This window comes from Lithobates pipiens, unplaced genomic scaffold, assembly GCF_037356315.1.
Source record: "Lithobates pipiens isolate NorthernLeopardFrog02 unplaced genomic scaffold, aLitPip1_a1.2 Scaffold_18, whole genome shotgun sequence".
In the NCBI taxonomy this organism is placed as follows: domain Eukaryota; kingdom Metazoa; phylum Chordata; class Amphibia; order Anura; family Ranidae; genus Lithobates; species Lithobates pipiens.
In genome coordinates this window covers 415,300,354-415,318,162 of record NW_027507758.1, presented here as the reverse complement: position 1 = coordinate 415,318,162, position 17,809 = coordinate 415,300,354, and the positions used below count along the sequence as shown (strand labels likewise).

Sequence of the window (17,809 nt, the reverse complement as noted above, 5' to 3'; positions counted from 1 at the left end):
ACTGAGTTCTTATTCCTTAAGGGCCAGTTGCATTTCATCTTCAGACACGGTCAGTTCACCGTCTGTTCAAGATTGTGTACATTAGGGAGGAAGTTGTACCTGGTTATTGTTTCAGTCAAGCTGGGCATCTTCCTTGAGCAATTCCAATTCACCCTCCAAGTTATTACCCCTAACAAAAACCAAGTTCAAAGACTGTGCCCTGTGTCTGGATGGAAGTGGAAAATGTTTGTCTGGCTGTGCGGGAGTAGGGAGACCAGTCATCTGCATCCCCTGTGGGCGTAGCGCTACACAACTTTAAGGGAGGTCCTCTAGCAGCTAAGAAACCTGACTGCCAACTTATATTCTAGGACAATTGTTGTGGGATTTTACACTTTTAAAATGTACCTCATGTGAAACTCAGGCTGCAATAAAATGATAACCTGCGATATGACTCACTTGCGTGACAACAGTTTAATTAGAGAAGGAAGCGTTGGAAAGATTATTTCACACTTCAGATATCCGTACGATGAAAAGCAATTATGTTACATGTCTGTATATTGTTTTTGTAAATAAATTGTATGCACTAAAATACTAATAGGACATGTTTTACATCTGTGAATCCCCACACAAGAAACTATCATTATGTAAAGCAGTAAGGTGTCTTACCTTACCAAACAATCAGAATTGGGGAAAAATGTTTCTTGAACTAGGCGATAGTTTCCCTCTCCACTGGTTCCACTTGACACTTCTATTAAAAAAATATATATATATATACACACATTAGTTATATATCCTAATTAAAATTAGGTTTATACTTATACTAAAGAAATGAGTGAGTCAGTAAAGTTCTCCTATTGAATAAACAAAAGGGGACTTAAACTATGGTCACAGCATACTTTAATTTTACATCAGCACTGTATTACAATACACACAATAGTTAGCCAATATAAGCTTACGTCTCTCTCTCTTTTCAAGTTGTGAGTACTGCCTGTCTGCTGGCCATCACTTTCCACTACTTCCTGGATTCCCTGCTTGCTTTGCAGTTTCTCCTCTGCTGCTTAAATTTCGAATTTTAAAGTACTACACATCCCATGGTACCTTGCTGTCTGCAAGCAGTGATTCCCTTACTAACTTCAACTCCTGAAACTCCTCCTCTCAGCATCTCTGTATGCCATGACACAGCAGTGCCTATTCACAGAGCATAGTGAACACGTCACAAAATGCAGGGAAGTAAATGTGTGGGATCTTTACAAAGCACGTTTACAAACTTCAATATCAGAGTAATAGGAATAGGCTAGAAATAACTGAAATACAAGGCAGAAATGAATATATAATTTTACATTTTGACCACAGATACACTTTAAAAGCAGAATGGTGGACAACAGTTACTATTATATGTGCTACAATTCAGGGGTAGGCAAACTTAAAGAGGTGGAAATCAGCCTGAACAACATGGGAGAAGTCAAAGACCATCAGGCACAGTGTCGCCTCCATACATTTGATTTAAACCTATAATTTCCATACTGTCATGTTGCAATTGCATGCATTGCATGGCAATCATGGGTCTAAATCAGGTGGTGAGGAGGCAACATACAGCAATGGGGGAAAAAAAAAAAATGTGATACTCTGCTGACTTAGTACGTTTGACCACTGAAAGAAATGACCAGTCTATAATTTTAATGGTAGGTTTATTTTAACAGTGAGAGACAAAAAAATATAAAACAGACAAAAAAGTTATAAAGGATTTGCATTCTAATGAGTGAAATAAGTATTTGATCCCCTATCAGCAAGATTTCTGTCTCCCAGGTGTCTTCTATACAGGTAACGAGCTGAGATTAGGAGCACTCTTACGAGGGACAACTGTCCACAGAAGCAATCAGATTCGAATCTCTCGAACATGGCCAAGAGCAAAGAGCTGTCCAAAAATGTCAGGGACAAGATTGTAGACTAAGGCCCCTTTCACACCGTCGGACCGTTCAGGTCCCCCTGTCAGTTTTGACGGTGGACCTGAACGGGCGCTCCATGCTTGTCTATGGGGCAGCGGATGTCAGCGGTGACATGTCCGCTGACATCCAACCCGGTCCGATCCGCCAAAAGTGGACGGATGGCCCTACGTCGGAACATGCTGTCCGTTTTCATCCGATCTCTCCATAGAATCCAGCGGCGCTCGACAAGCCCCTCCCCGCTCAGTGAGCAGAGAGGGACCTGTCATCCGCCAGCTCAGCAGAGATCAATTGAGAGATCTCCTGCTGAGCCGGAGGACTCCGTGCAAGCAGATCCGCCTCGTGTGAATGAGGCCTTATACAAAGCTTAAATGGGCTACAAGACCATCGGCAAATAGCTTGGTGAGAGGGTGACAACAGTAGGTGTGATGATTTGCAAATGGAAGAAACAAAATAACTGTCAATTGCCCATGGTCTAGGGCTCCATGCAAGAACTCACCTCGTGGAGTTTCAATGGGGAGAATGGTGAGGCATCAGCCCAGAACTACACAGGAGAATCTTGTCAATTACCTCAAGGCAGCCAAGACCATAGTCACCAAGAAAACAATTGGTCTTTGACATCAACTCAAATTTGATGGTGGAGAAGGTGTTTTTGGGGTCATTGGCAGCATTCCTCCTCATCCAAAACATGGAGGTGGAAACATTATGCTTTGGGGGTATTTTTCTGCCAAGGGGACAGGACAATTTCACCGCATCAGAGGGCAATGGACGGGGACCATGTACCTTCAAATCTTGGGTGAGAACCTCCATCCCTCAGCCAGGGCATTGAAAATGGGTCGTGGATGGGTATTCTGGCATGACAATTGCGCAAAACACACGGCCAAGGCAACAAAGGAGTGGCTCAAGAACAAGCACATTAAGGTCCTGAAGTGGCCTAGCCAGTCCCCAGACCTTAATCCCATAGAAAATATGTGGCGGGAGCTGAAGGTTTGAGTTGCCAAACGTCAGCCTCGAAACCTTAAAGGGATTTTTAAATAACAAACATGTTATACTTGCCTCCACTGTGCAGCTCGTTTTGCACAGAGTGGCCCCGAACCTGCTCTTCTGGGGTCCCTTGGCGGCTGTCTCTGCTTCCTTCCACAGGTACTTCTCATGTTCATGCGAGCTCCCTCGCATGGTGAGAAGCACCTGCGGGCGCATTCCCGTGCTACAACCGGCAGCTATAGCCGCTCGCTGTATCACAGGGCCCCGCCCCGGCGTGCTGCATCATTGTATGTGATTGACAGCAGCGCGAGCCAATGGCTGCGCTGCTTTCAATCCATCCAATCAGCAGCCTGGCTGAGCGGCAAAGAGGACAGCGGGGGCGAGCGCAGGATTTTCGAGGGGTCAGGCAAGTAAAAAACGGGGGGGGGGGGGGGACTGGGGGCGCCGGCAGTGTGAGATGTTTTTTCACCTTAATGCATAAAATGCATTAAGGTGAAAAAACATTTACCTTTACAACCCCTTTAATGACTTGGGGAGGATCTGCAAAGAACAGTGGGACATAATCCCTCCTGAAGTGTGTGCAAACCGGGTGGCCAACTACAAGAAACGTCTGACCTCTGATTTGCAAAGGGGTCAAATGCTTATTTCAGTCATTAAAATGCAAAACAATGTATAACTTTTTTGAAATGTGTTTTTATGGATTTTTTTGTTGTTTTTTTCTGTCTCACTGTTAAAGAAATGATTAGTCTAATCTTAAATTGTAGTTTTTTTTTTTTGTCAGTGGGCAAAAGTACAAAATCAGCAGGGGATCAAATACTTTTTTCTACTCCTCACCACCTGTCAAACACACTCCGATTGCTTTTCAGAGGAGCAGAAAGGTGTACACATGCCGCAGCAGGGATTAAGCTTCCTGCCACTTTCGGTGGGTGCTACCGCCTGCCAATTACAACCCATTTAAGTAAATGGGGCAGGACGTACAACTCCTGCTGCAGCTGTGACATGTACACCCCTGGCCACTGCGGCTCAAGGGGGTGCCGTTGGGGCGGGGGTGATAAAAACACATCTTAACTTTACCCTAGACTTCTATTTTATCCTGCAGGTGTGGTGCACCTTCTTAAAGAACACCAAAACTCCTGCATTAAGGAGTTTTGGTGCACTTTCAGAAAGTGCACCAAATCAGCAGGATTTAATAGAAGTCTATGGCTAAGCGCAGCAAACCCGCAGGAAAGCTGAAGGTGCACTGAACCCGCAATGTGGGTAAATAGCAGCATATCAGTGTGAAAACAGCCCTATACTTTTATGCTCAGTGTGTTTTAGGCAAGATAAAAAGTTTTATTTATTCTATTCAGTGTCTTGATTCTTGGCCCTTCTACAAGTACAAGCAACACATATCTGTTAAAACGGCATGAGTAGGAGAATCTATTTTGTTTGTTTTTTTGGGGGCAGGTCAAGAAAAATTTTAATTTAGCGGTATATTTCTTTTTTACTATTTTGGGAACTTTTTTTTGAGAGTTGTTCTGCCTCAGTGCAGCTTGGTAAATGCCAATGTTTGTTCAAATGTGTGAATTTAAAGTGGTTGTAAACCCTTACAAACCACTTTGACCTACAGGTAAGCCTAGATTAAGGCTTACCTGTAGGTCCAGGGTTTACTTCCTCTTTACATTTTTGCATAGTTTCTGTTGTGAACAGGCCAGCACCATCTAGTGACCAAATGGAATAGTGTCGTTCATGTCCCATGTTTAGTCATTCTGGGAGGGTCAAAGGAAACAGATTTCTAAGAAAGTGAAAATATGCATGTTGAAATGATTTATTTTCACCTCTTTTACTGCTACTACGTTTTGAAACCTGTGGAGTTTGCGATGCTAGCCAGCTGCAATTAGATAGTGAGGGGAAAAAAAATATTTGATCCCTTGCTGATTTTGTATATTTGCTTACTGACAAAGAAATGATCAGTCTAGAATTTTAATGCTAGCTTTATTTAAACAGCGAGACAGAATAACAAACATTTAAAAAAAAAGTACTAAAATTGATTTGCATTTTAATGAGTGAAATAAGTATTTGATCCCCTATCAAATCAGCAAGATTTCTGGTTCCCAGGTGTCTTCTATACAAGTAACGAGCTGAGAGAAGGGGCACTCTCCATCTCAGCTTGTTACCTGTCTTTGTTTATACACCTGTCCTCAGATTTCAATCTCTCCACCATGGCCAAGACCAAAGAGCTGTCCAAGAATGTCAGGCACAAGATTGTAAACCTACACAAGCCTGGAATGGGCTACAAGACCATCGCCCAGCAGCTTGGTGAGAGGGCGACAACAGTATGTGCAATTATTTGCAAATAGTAGAAACAAAATAACTGTCAATCTCCCTCGTTCTAGGGGGTCCATTCAAGAGCTCACCTCATGGAGTTTCAATGATCATGAGAATGGTGAGGAATCATCCCAGAACTACACGGGAGAATCTTGTCAATGATCTCAAGGCAGCTAGGATCATAGTCACCAAGAAAACAATTGGTAACACACTACGCCATGACGTACTGAAATCCTACAGCACCTGCAAGGTCACTCTGCTCAAGAAAGCACATGTACTGGCCCATCTGAAGTTTGCTAATGAACATCTGAATGATTCAGAGAACTGGGTGAAAAATTATAGAACATATGTGGAGAGAGCTGAAGGTTCCAGGTTCCCAAACATCAGCATTACTGACTTAGAGAGGATCTTCAAAGAGGAGTGGGACAAAATCCCTCCTGAGATGTGTGCAAACCTGGTGGCCAACTACAAGAAACAAGGGTTTTGCCACCAAGTGCCAAGTCATGTTTTCCGAAGGGGTCAAATACTTCTTTCACTCAATAAAATGCAAATCAAATTATAAAATGTTTTTGAAATTAGTTTCTGGATTTTTGTGTGGTTATTCGATCTCTCACCATTAAAATAAACCTACCATTTAAATTAAATATAAAAAAATACATTTAATAAATTAAATATAATGATTTGTCAGTGGGCAAAAGTACAAAATCAGCAGGGGATCAAATACTTTTTTTCTCACTGTAAATCCTGTCCACCTCAGTCCATCCTTATTATGGCCCATATATATTAGTGCATCTGCATTGTACTGCACGGTTTATTTTATATAGGTTTGTGCCATCATATACTAAATTGTATTTCATAGCATTTCTTATTGTCTTTTTTTTTTTTTTTTTTTTTTAAGCGTGCAAGGGGTGGTGCAAAACTACAACCTCAGATGTTATCACAGTCTTGGTTTAATAGTTGTAGGGGAGGAATTTACACTGCCTGGGAGGCTGCTAGATCTGGGTTACAGCAAGTCAGTAGTGAAATAATGATGATAATAAATAAAAGATATGCATTACCAAATTACCGTCAAATGAAGAGCAACAAATTATTCTAAAAATACAAGGTATAATTCACCTCAATACACTAAGTAGTTGCAAACATATGTACAGTTTTACTAACATGCCAAAATTGCAAAAGTAGGTGCAGGCGTTAAAGCCCAACTCAGGGCAACTGCACTGCAAGGGTTAATTGAAAAGGAAAAGAAGGATTTACTTACCCAATTCAAGCTTCTTCCCCACTCTCCAGGGGTCCTGACATCAAATCATAGCAGGGTCAATAGCCCTGCATTGGACATGATTTAGTTAAAAAGTCTTGTGCGATTTGTTATTTTAGCTTTGTTTTACATTTAGTTATTTATACCTTTCCTATTCCCTTGACTCAAACAACATAGTCCCCTTTTTTCTGAATCACATACAAGCAAACGGACTGACATAATACCGGATTTAATGTCATCAGCACTGTGATTATGTCAGTTAAACTGGCTGAGTCACTTGGTGCAGTGTGTTTCAATACATCCTCACTTATGAGCCAACTGAGCTGTTGGTGTGTGTTCAGCACAGGAAGAATTGCTTCATTACCAAGTTCCTCAATGTTTTATTTAGTACAACTCCAGTGGAGACACCTAGTGGAAGGACTGGTCTGTGCTCGATGTGGCATAATGTGAAACCAGCTTACAACAAAACGTGTACAAGAATAAGCCCCACAATTGTTCTCCAGAATTTACACTTGTTTTTATGTGCCATTTTCCGCATTTAAAAAAAAAAAATGTCATGCTCAATTTTTTCTTAACAGTTATGAATCACCCTTTACATTGCCCAAAACTCCTACTTATATTACTTAAAAACAGTAAGAATTTAAATAACAGGACGGGAACGTAAAATAATTTTGTTTTTAGAAATATGGCACAATTTTATATGCACGTTTGGCATATATGTTCCTAAAGGGCACCTTTACACTCAAATGCAGGGTATAACATGTAACGGATGGACCGGCCCTGCACCTCCCCCGATGTGACAGCTAGCAGGGTCCTTCTTCCTCCCTGCAGCCACAATATTTAAAAAAAACATGGTTGAACGGGGCTCCGCCCACATCACTTATTGACAACTGCAAGGCCCAGCAGCCTGTGGAGCTCTGTGGTAGTTCATTCATGCTTCCTGACAGATTGTATCTGCTTACTCGTACGGGATGTACTGTCAAGCAGATACACTGGAAGATCTGCCTGACACCTGCATGGTACCAGCATGGATCTGCTGATTGCTGGGCATTGCTTTTACAGGCTAAAAAATTAACAATAAAAAAAAAATAAAAAAATGTTTACCTGGAAATAAAAAAAAATTGCATTGATTTTATTTTTAACAAAAAGTGAACATATCCTTTAAAGGAAGACCTGCAGTCTCAAAAGGGAGTTTCCTCGGTGAACCCCTTCCACCCTCTGCAATCTGAAATGGACATTTCTTTTTTTTGCCCACTACCATTCTTGCCATCCCTGCCTGGGTGAGAATGGTGTGTACCTGCTCCCACAGCTTCCTAGGATCTGCACATCACATTTTACAGCTGCATGGGCAGGCAAGCTCAGAAGACACAGCTGGGTTCCAATGACATCAGATTGAAAGATAGCGGTGTGGACCCTGACTGCCCCCGCTGGGAAGGAGAGTATCTGAATTGAGTAAAATGCAGTAGAAGGGAGACTTGTACCTATAAATCCTGTATAATAAATGTTCATAGGTATACATTTAAGGGCAGAGAAGGTACTTATTCACTAGTAAAAAAATTAATAAAATAATTTATATTTATATATATATATATATATATATATATATATATATATATATATATCTCTATCTATATCTCTATATAAAAAAGACTTTATGAAGGTACCTGGATATAATAGTTGCCCCCCAGGCCACCCTCATGAAGTCTGTTTCCAATGGACATTCACACCAGTGGCCCGCTGGAGGTCATTTTGTACGGCTCTGCCAATGTTCATCTTGTTCCTCCTTGCACAAAAGGAGCAGATACTGGTCCTTCTCATGGGTCAAGGTCCTTCTACAGCCCTGTCCAGCTCTCCTAGAGTAACTGCCTGTCTCCTGGAATCTCCTCCATGATCTCGAGACTTGTTACTGTCCACAGAAGCAATTAATCAGATTTCAATCTCTCCACCGTGACCAAGACCAAAGAGCTGTCCAAGGATGTCAGGGACAAAATTGTAGACCTACACAAGGCTGGCATGGGCTACAAAGACCATCGCCAAGCAGCTTGGTGAGAGGGCAACAGTAGTAGGTGCGATTATTCGCAAATGGAAGAAATAGAACTGTCAATCTCCCTCATTCTAGGGGGTACATGCAGGAGCTCACCTCATGGAGTTTCAAGGATCATGAGAATGGTGAGGAATCAGGCCAGAACTACACGGGAGAATCTTGTCAATGATCTCAAGGCAGCTAGGACCATAGTCACCAAGAAAACAATTGGTAACACTACACCATGAAGGACTGAAAGCCTGCAGCGCCCGCAAGGTCTCTCTGCTCAAGAAAGCACAGGTACAGGCCCATCTGAAGTTTGCTAATGAACATCTGAATGATTCAGCGAACTGGGTGAAAGTGTTGTGGTCAGAGGAGACCAAAATTTTGCTTTTTGGCATCAGCTCAACTCACCGCGTTTGGAGGAGGAGGAGGAATGCTGCCTATGCCCCCAAGAAGACAATCTAACATGGAGGTGGAAACATTATGCTTTGGGGTGTTTTTTGCCAAGAGGACAGGAAAACTTTACCGCATCAAAAGGGTGATGGATGGGGCCACGTATAATAAAAAAATAAGAAAACCCTGTGGGAATCAAATACCACCAAAAGAAAAATGTATTTTCAATATTTTTATTGAATATTCAAAGTGTACCATGTACAGTAATCCGTGAACGTTTACACATGACAAAGTAATAAAGAACATGAACATAGATCAAAAACCAGGGGAGGGCAAGAGGTCACAGTATCACAAGAGCCCTGTCTCGGTTAGACTGGTTGGAGGCATGGGAGACAAAATAGCAGAAGGAAAATCTCCAGCAGGGGAATGGCCCCTAAAGGGTGAGCACATGTGAACATCTATAACATCTTTAAAACAATTTACAGGGTTATAGAACCCCAACTGATCCCTTGGGTCACCAAGGGTATAAAGCTTATAGGAGGGGGATCATGTCCCCTTCTTAATCAGGAGAAACTTTACGGGTAAGAATATCTACATGGGTAAAGAGGTTCTCCTTGGTGTACATCCCAAGTCAAGTAAGTACCAGTGGGCTTCCCTTAAGTAGTGCAGGAAAGACCGAACCGCCATAGTCTTGGGACTTGTCTCCTCTAGGGCCTCAGTACCGTTGGCATCTGACCCTAGAGTGTCATTGTGAATGAGGGCCTGCGTGAGGGGAGAGAAAGCAGATCTATATTCCTGGGGTGATCTCCCGTGGCAGCTCCCGAGATCATCACTCTACCCCTATGGGCACACACTGTGGAGTGAGATAGCTCCAGGAGTTCCCACTGCGGAGATCCCTGCCTGTCGCCCTCCGACCCCCCCATTGGACACACTGAGGTTGTGACCCCGGGTGCGAGTCTACGGGACTCTCACCAGGACTCTCAGACCCACATTGGTGATTTGTTTCCAACACCAGCTAATCCAGCTTGGTTCTGCTGTAGATCCGAGAAGAGCACACTGTCGAGTGTGGAATCTATCAGGCTAGTATCAGATGTTAGATGTTTTAAAGATAGAAAGAGGAAGAGGAGAGAGGCGAAGAAGGAGACCAAAAGAAAAATGTAATTTGCGTTGAGTGTTGCATGACTTCGCAATTGCCAGTTAAAGTAGCGCAATGAGAACCTGATATAGGATAGAATAGTAAAACCAAATTTTGTTTACTGCATTCTACCTTAATATATTGTATTTATAAATACATGCCATGGTTTGAGGTTGGCAATGGATTATAAGTGGAATTTTAGTTAGCATGACAAAAGGTCTAAAAAAAAAAAAAAAACGGAGTTACTTACCGGTAACATCCTTTTCCGGGAGTCTTTCAGGACAGCCACCTTAGAGAGACCCTGGCTCCTCCCCTCTTAGGAAACACCGCCTTCAATTTCACAATTTAAGTCTCATCCTCCCTCCGTCACTCAGTTCTTCCAGAGTACCTCTGGCCAACTGGGAAGACACAAGAAAACGTCAAACAAACAAACTTTTAATCTTACCTGACGGTCTCATGTGATGAGTTCCCGAAGATCTCCAAAAACCTGGGTGGGAACCAGTGCTGTCTTGAAAGACTCCCGGAAAAGGATGTTACCGGTAAGTAACTCAGTTTTTCCCCAAGTTCGTCTTTCAGGACAGCCACCTTAGAGAGGATAAGTGAGCACCTTACCTTGAGGTGGGACCACTGCATGCAGCACTTTACGACCAAAGGCTTGGTCTTTGGCTGACAGAAGATCCAGTCTATAGTGCTTTACGAATGTAGAAAAACTGGACCACGTTGCAGCTCTACAGATCTGTTCAAAGAAAGCACCAGCCCACTCTGCCAGTCACTCTCCCAGTCGGCTCTAAACACCACTGGGGGTTCTAACCCCCCGCCACGTAAGCCTGCCCAATGGCTGACCTTAACCATCTGGCTATCATACGTTTAGAGGCTCTGGAACCCTTCCTAGCCCCTGAAAATAACACAAAAAGTGAATCAGACTTCCTGAACTGACTTGTGCAATCTAAATAATGAAGGACACATCTTCTAACATCCAATCTATGAAAAATGTGTTCCTGTTCTCTCCCCGGATTTGAACAGAAAGTAGGCAGCACAGTCTCCTGGACTCTATGAAAACTAGAGGCTACCTTAGGTAAAAAGGCCGGATCCGTCTTAAAAACCAAACGGTCCGGAAAAACCTGAAAAAAAGGTGCCCTAACAGAAAGGGCTTTGAGTTCACTCACTCTCCTTGCCATAGTGATCGCCACCAAAAACACAGTTTTGAGAGTGATCAATCTTAACGAGCAAGATTCCAATGGCTCAAAAGGTTCTCCTGTAAGAACCTGTAAAACTAATGAAAGATCCCAAACTGGGAAGGGGGAATTTGTAATGGGTCTCTGCCTACTTAAGGCTCTAAAGAACCTCACTATCCAAGAGTCTGAGGCTAGATGCCTTTCCAGAAATACGCTTAAAGCGGATACCTGACCCTTCAATGTTCCAAGGGCTAAACCTTTATCTGCCCCTGCCTGCAGGAACTCTAGAACGGCTACCGAGCTGCGCACATTGAAGGAGTTCTCTGAGCACCAGCTATTGAACCGCCTCCATACCTTCAAGTAAATTGTCTGAGTTTCCTTTTTCCTGCAACTTAGGAGAGTTGCTACTAAACGATCTTTGCCATTCAGCAATTCCTCCTCAGTAGCTAAGCTGCAAGGTTCCACCACTCCACCTGAGGACAGCAGATTGGACCCTGAGAAAGGAGATCCTCCAGGACTGGGAGAATCCAGGGGGGTTCCACAGACAGGCCCTTCAGAATGGAGAACCACGGCCTCCTGGGCCAGTGTGGCGTGATTAGAATAAGGGTAGTGTTCTCCACCTGAAACTTCCTTAACACTGCAGGAATCAGAACGGGAGGGGGGAAAGCATAGCACCTGGAGAATCCCCAACTCTGTGCTAGTGCGTCCACCCCCAACGCCCCGTCTCCCTTGTTTATGGAAAAGAAGATGGCTACCTTCGCGTTTTCCCTCAAGGCAAAGAGGTCTATCGAAGGAATCCCCCACCTTTGGGTGATCATTTCAAAAACGTCCTGCTTGAGAACCCAGTTGCCTTCTCTCAGTGTTCTCCTGCTGAGGAAATCTGCTGCCTGATTTTGCTCTTCTTTCAAATGGATCGCTGAAAAGGGACAGGACATTTGCTTCGGCCCACCTGAGGATGGCTTTTGCTAGGGCCCATAAGGATCCGCTCCTGGTGCCCCCCTGCCTGTTGACGTAAGCCATTACCGAGGAATTGTCCAACCTGACTCTTACATGATGTCCCCGGAGTTCTCTCTGAAAGGTCCTGAGAGCCAGATCTACTGCTCTCAGCTCCCTTCAATTCGAGAATCTCTTTGACTCCCTCCTCTCCCAGGTACCCTGTACCAAACGGGAGTCTAAGTGCGCACCCCAACCTGAGCCACTCGCATCGGTTGTAACCACCCTGGATATTGGTAAAATCCACTCTAGACCTTGTGACAAATTTGCTCCCTTTCTCCACCATCAAAGGGACCTCTTTACCTGAGTTGGAACCGAAACCAGAGAGTCCAGAGAGCCCTGGCTGTGGTCCCAAACCTTCAAGATGAATAGTTGCAGAGGAGGGAAATGTAACCCCGCCCACTGAACTGCTGGGAGCGTGGATGTTAGCAAGCCCAAGGCCGACATGACCTTCCTCACTTAGATCTGACGGCTGCCCTGGAGAAACAACAGTGCTTTGTCTACCTTTTGGATTTTCTCTAAGGGAAGGAAGACCTTTTGTTCTGTTGAGTCCAACACATACCCCAGGAAAGTGACCCTTTGGGAAGGAGTTAAGTTGGATTTCTCTAGGTTCAGAAGCCAATCCAGGCTCACTAACAGGTCTTTTGCTACCTGTAGATCCCGAATCAACTGCGCCGAAGAAGGGGCAAACAGGAGAAGATCGTCGAGATATGCGATCACCGAGATTCCCCTGAGACGCAGGAATGCCAGAACTTCTGCCATCACTTTGTTGGAAATACGGGGGGGGGGGGGGGAAGAGGATAGCCCAAAGGGAAGTGCTTTGAACTGAACTGAAGGTGTAGCACCCCTACTGAGGTTCTCACTGCCAGCCTGAGGAAACGCTGGTGGCTCTCTGCAATGGGAATATGCAGGTATGCATCTTTTAAATCTATTGATGCCATGAAACAGTTTGGTGGAAGAAGTGCCTTCACCGAGTAAACAATCCATCCAAAACCTTCTGTAGATGACTGAGACATTCAGAGGCTTCAGGTTCAGGATGAGCCTGAACTTTCCCGAAGGCTTGCGAACCACAAAAATGTGAGAATAGAAGCCTTTGCCTGTCTCTCCTGCTAGGACCCGTACTACCACTTCCTGTTCCTCCAACTCCTGAAGAGAGGAAAGAAGGGCAGACGATTTTTCTGCACACTTTGGCAGCCCGGTGACAAGGAGTCTCAGAGGGGGGAGCTCTGAAAACTCCAAACGGTAACCTCTTCTGATGATCCCCAACACAAACTGATTGGAGGTGATCATCTCCCACTGTGGGAGGAAGGCCCCCAACCTTCCTCCCACCGTGACCCTGTCATTTAGACTTTTTGGGCTGTTCAGGAGAGCGAAAAATCCCCCACGCCCTTTGCCCTTCAGCCCCCAACTTTTCTTCTGCCGATCAGTTCTAGGGGCTTCAAATTTTTTCTGAGGACGAGTCTTTTTGACTGCTCCCCATATTTCCTCTTAATGGGAAAGGCCTTTTTCTTATCAGCCGTGCGATCTAGCACTGCTTCAAGACCTGGCCCAAACAGCAAGTCTCCTGTAAAAGGCATCCCACAGAGCTTTGCTTTGGATGCATTGTCCCCCTGCCATGTCTTCAGCCATAAGGCCTTCCTGGCTGAATTGGTCAGAGCCGAAGACCTTGCAGACATTCGCATAGATTCAGCCGAAGCATCCGCAATGTATGCTATCCCCTTAAGCAGCATGGGAAAGGAGGATAGAATAGTCTCCTTTGCCGTCCCTGCTTCAATGTGCACATTAATCTGGGTAAGCCAATACTCTATATTACGAGCCACCACTGTGGCTGCCATGGCAGGCTTAAGATTTCCCTGTGATGAATCCCAGGCTTTCTTCAGAAGTGAATCCATCCTTTGATCCATAGGTACCAAAAGTACCCCCATGTCCTCAAAGGCCAGATCAGTATGTCTGGACACCTGAGAAAAGGCAGCATCTAACCTGGGAGATTTATTCCAGACAAGAGCCTCCTCTTCTGCAAAAGGAAACCTTCGTTTTAATGCACCAGAAAAGAAAGTATCCCTAAAGAAAACCTGCCATTCCTTCCTGATGGCATCGATCAAGACGTCATGAATCGGCAACACCCGCTTTTTCTGTTCCCCCAGGCCCTTGTACATCTGATCGTGGAGTGACAATGCCTTCTTTTCCTCTTGTATGCCTAAAGTGGTATGAATAGCTCCCAAGAGCTCATCCACTTCTTCCAGGGAAAGTTTATTCCGTGAGGTTCTTTTGGATTCCCCATCCAATCCCTCACCATCAGATTCCCCTTGGGAGTCTGAGACGGCACTGTCAACTTCTGCCTCAACTTCATCTCTGGAACCCCCTGGATTCTCCCCACCCGCGGGAGGAACATCCACTGGGCTAAGTGGTACACTCTGCTGCGCTGGTGGAGGAGTGCTCTGGGGCTGAGGCCACTGGAAACTAGAGAAGAGCGTTTTGAAGGACTGGAAAGTACTAGAGAGTTCCTTCACAGAAGCCGCCAGATCCGCACCCTGTTCTGCTGCCTGCTCCCTAACCAACCCCTCAATAAAACAAAGTGCCTTGGACCAGGAATCCCCCATAGAGGCTCTACATGAAGGACACTTCTTCCTAGAACCATGGGGGACTTGCTCATGGCTTTCTGAAAAACAGAAAGAGAGCAGCATAAGATTAAAAAAAAAAGAAAAAAAAAAGAAGAAGAAACACCAGCACTACTTAGAGGACCACCGGGAGTGCCCCCCCTAGGATCAACCACCACCAGGATCCCAGACGCACTGCCCTTCCCCCCGACCACCAAGGGGGAAAAAACACCAGTGGAGCTACTGGTTACCAAGTAAGGGAACACCTCCCCAGGGTTGCCCTTACCTTTGAGTGGCTGGTGCTGTTATCCCCAGGAGCTCTTGAAGCCTCTGCTTCGGACATTCTCCTGTTGAGGAAGAGTGGTATGAACGTGCCTCCGACAGCTGCCTGTACAACTTAGAAAGAGAGGCTGCACCAGTCGAACGATTGGTCCCCTTTCACGAACCACGTCCGGAACCAGAAGACGCGGATCCAACGAAGATGTCTGCCCCCAGCGGAACCGACGTCGCCCGTCATCCGGTCCGGCCTCCAGCTCCAAGCCGACTGCAAACACAGGGGGACCTAGGACATCCTGTTGCAGCGCCCCACAGAGGGCGAACGAACGGATGGACCTCCCCAAACGTCCTGCTTTCCCCAAATGAAGTTTAGAGTGCGTGGAAGATGGTCAGTACGAAAGTCCAGCTCCCCAGCCGATTGGACTGCCCAAATTAGTCGGATAGACGATCGGACTGCCGAGCGGAGCCAGAGAGACCCCCGTCTTCTCCACTCCAGATAACGTAGCCTCAGTCTCGCCGACTAATTTAGCTAAGGTTCCTTAGCGGTGTCTCCCCACCGGAGGAAACACCATAACTGAGGGACGGAGGGAGGATGAGATTTAGATTGTGAAATTGAAGGCAGTGTTTCCTAAGAGGGGAGGAGCCAGGGTCTCTCTAAGGTGGCTGTCCTGAAAGACGGACTTGGGAAAATAAGCTAAAAATGTATGTATGTATGTAATGTATGTATGTATGTAATGTATGCATGTATGCATGTATGCATGTATGCATGTATGTATAGCAGCTCACAAGAGTGAGTACACACCTCACAATTTTGTAAATATTTTATTACACCTTTTCATGTGATAACATTGAAGAAATTACACTTTGTTACAATGTAAACTAGTACGTTTACAGCTTGTATAACCATGTACATTTGCTGTCCTCTCAAAATAACTTAACACACAGCCATTAATGTCTAAACCACTGGCAAGAAAAGTGATTATACCCAAATTGGGCCCAAAGTGTCAATATTTTGTGTGGCCACCATTATTTTCCAACACTGCCTTAACCCTCTTGGGCATGGAGTTCACCAGAGGTTCACAGGTTGCCACTGGAGTCCACTTTCACTCCTCCACAACGACATCACGGAGCTGGCGGATGTTAGAGACCTTGTGCTCCTCCGCCTTCCATTTAATGCCCCACAGATGCTCAATAGGGTTTAGGTCGGGAGACATGCTTGGCCAGTCCATCACCTTTACCCTCAGCTTTTTTAGCAAGGCAGTGGTAGTCTTGGAGGTGTATTTGGGGTCGTTATGTTAGAATACTGCCCTGCGGCCCAGTCTCTGAAGGGAGGGGATCATGCTCTGCTTCAGTATGTCACAGTACATGTTGGCATTTATGGTTCCTTAAATTAACTGTAGCTCCTCAGTGCCAGCAGCACTAATGCAGCCCCAGACCATGACACTCCCCCCACCATGTGTGACTGTATACCTCACCTGGTTGCTGACACACACACACTTAAAACCATCTGAACCAAATAAGTTTCTTGGTCTCATCAGACCACAGGACATGGTTCCAGTAATCCATGTCCTTAGTCTGCTTGTCTTCAGCAAACTGTTTGCTGGCATTCTTGTGCATCATCTTTATTAGAGGCTTCCTTCTGGGAAGACAGCCATGCATACCAATTTGATGCAGTGTGCAGGGTATGGTCTGAGCACTGACCGGCTGACGCCCCCCCCCCCCACCACCACACCCCTGCCTTCAACCTCTGCAGCAACGCTAGCAGCACTCATACATCTATTTTTCAAAGACAACCTCTGGGTATGATGCTGAGCACGTGCACTCATCGTCTTTGGTCAACCATGGCGAGACCTGAGTGGAACCTGTCCTGTTAAACTGCTGTACGGACTTAGCCACCATTCTGCTGCAGCTCCATTTCAGGGTCTGGGAAATCTTCTTATAGCCTAGGCCATCTTTATGTAGAGAAACAATTCTTTTTTTCAGATCCTCAGAGTTCTTTGCCACGAGGTGCCATGTTGCACTTCCAGTGACCAGTATGAGAGAGAGAGAGCTAGAACACAAAATTTAACACACCTGCTCCCCATTTGCACCGGAGACCTTGTAACACTAACAAGTCACATAACACCGGGGAGGGAAAATGGCCAATTGGGCCCAATTTGGACATTTTCACTTGGGGTGTACTCACTTTTGTTGCTAGCGGTTTAGATATTAATGGCTGCGCATTGAGCCATTTTGAGGGGACAGCAAATTTACACTGTTATAGAAGCTGTACACTCACTACTTTACATTGTAGAAAAGTGTCATTTCTTCAGTGTTGTCACATGAAAAGATAATAAAATATTTACAAAAATGTGAGGTGTGTACTCACTTTGAGAGATACTGTATGTATGTATGTATGTATGTATGTATGTATATTATCTAAACAAAATGATGCAATACGATTTGCACATAATTGTTGAATGACCACAGTAGGATGTGCTTGCACTGTTGCTAATAGTGGTTTCTCTACCGACTTAGGACTTTATTCTGTTACCTGGAACTATACCCGTTTTAACCCGCTGTATATAAGAATATACATTGAGAGACCACAATAAAGCTTTAGCCCCCGTTCACACCTATGCGAATTAGATGGCTCACATGTCTCCGGGGTGGCTGCGGAGCGCACTGCAGAAAAAAATGCGTGCGTCTTTGGCTCCGTTTCAGGGCCGAATTCAAGCATGGAATCGGCCCTGATTCACCCCTGAAA

At 44.9% G+C, this 17,809-nt stretch overlaps 1 protein-coding gene across 2 annotated transcripts in view; it reads right to left on the bottom strand.

The window, feature by feature from the left end:
- The window catches only part of PLD1 (phospholipase D1), a 355,357-nt gene that overhangs the window by 293,139 nt on the left and 44,409 nt on the right, over positions 1-17,809 (bottom strand). The window contains exon 2 of one of the 2 annotated variants that reach the window (XM_077487973.1): positions 646-727. The gene's annotated coding sequence lies outside the window, so the exon portion shown is untranslated. The remainder of the gene's footprint in view (positions 1-645; positions 728-17,809) is intronic. The other variant, XM_077487974.1, reaches the window with a different exon arrangement.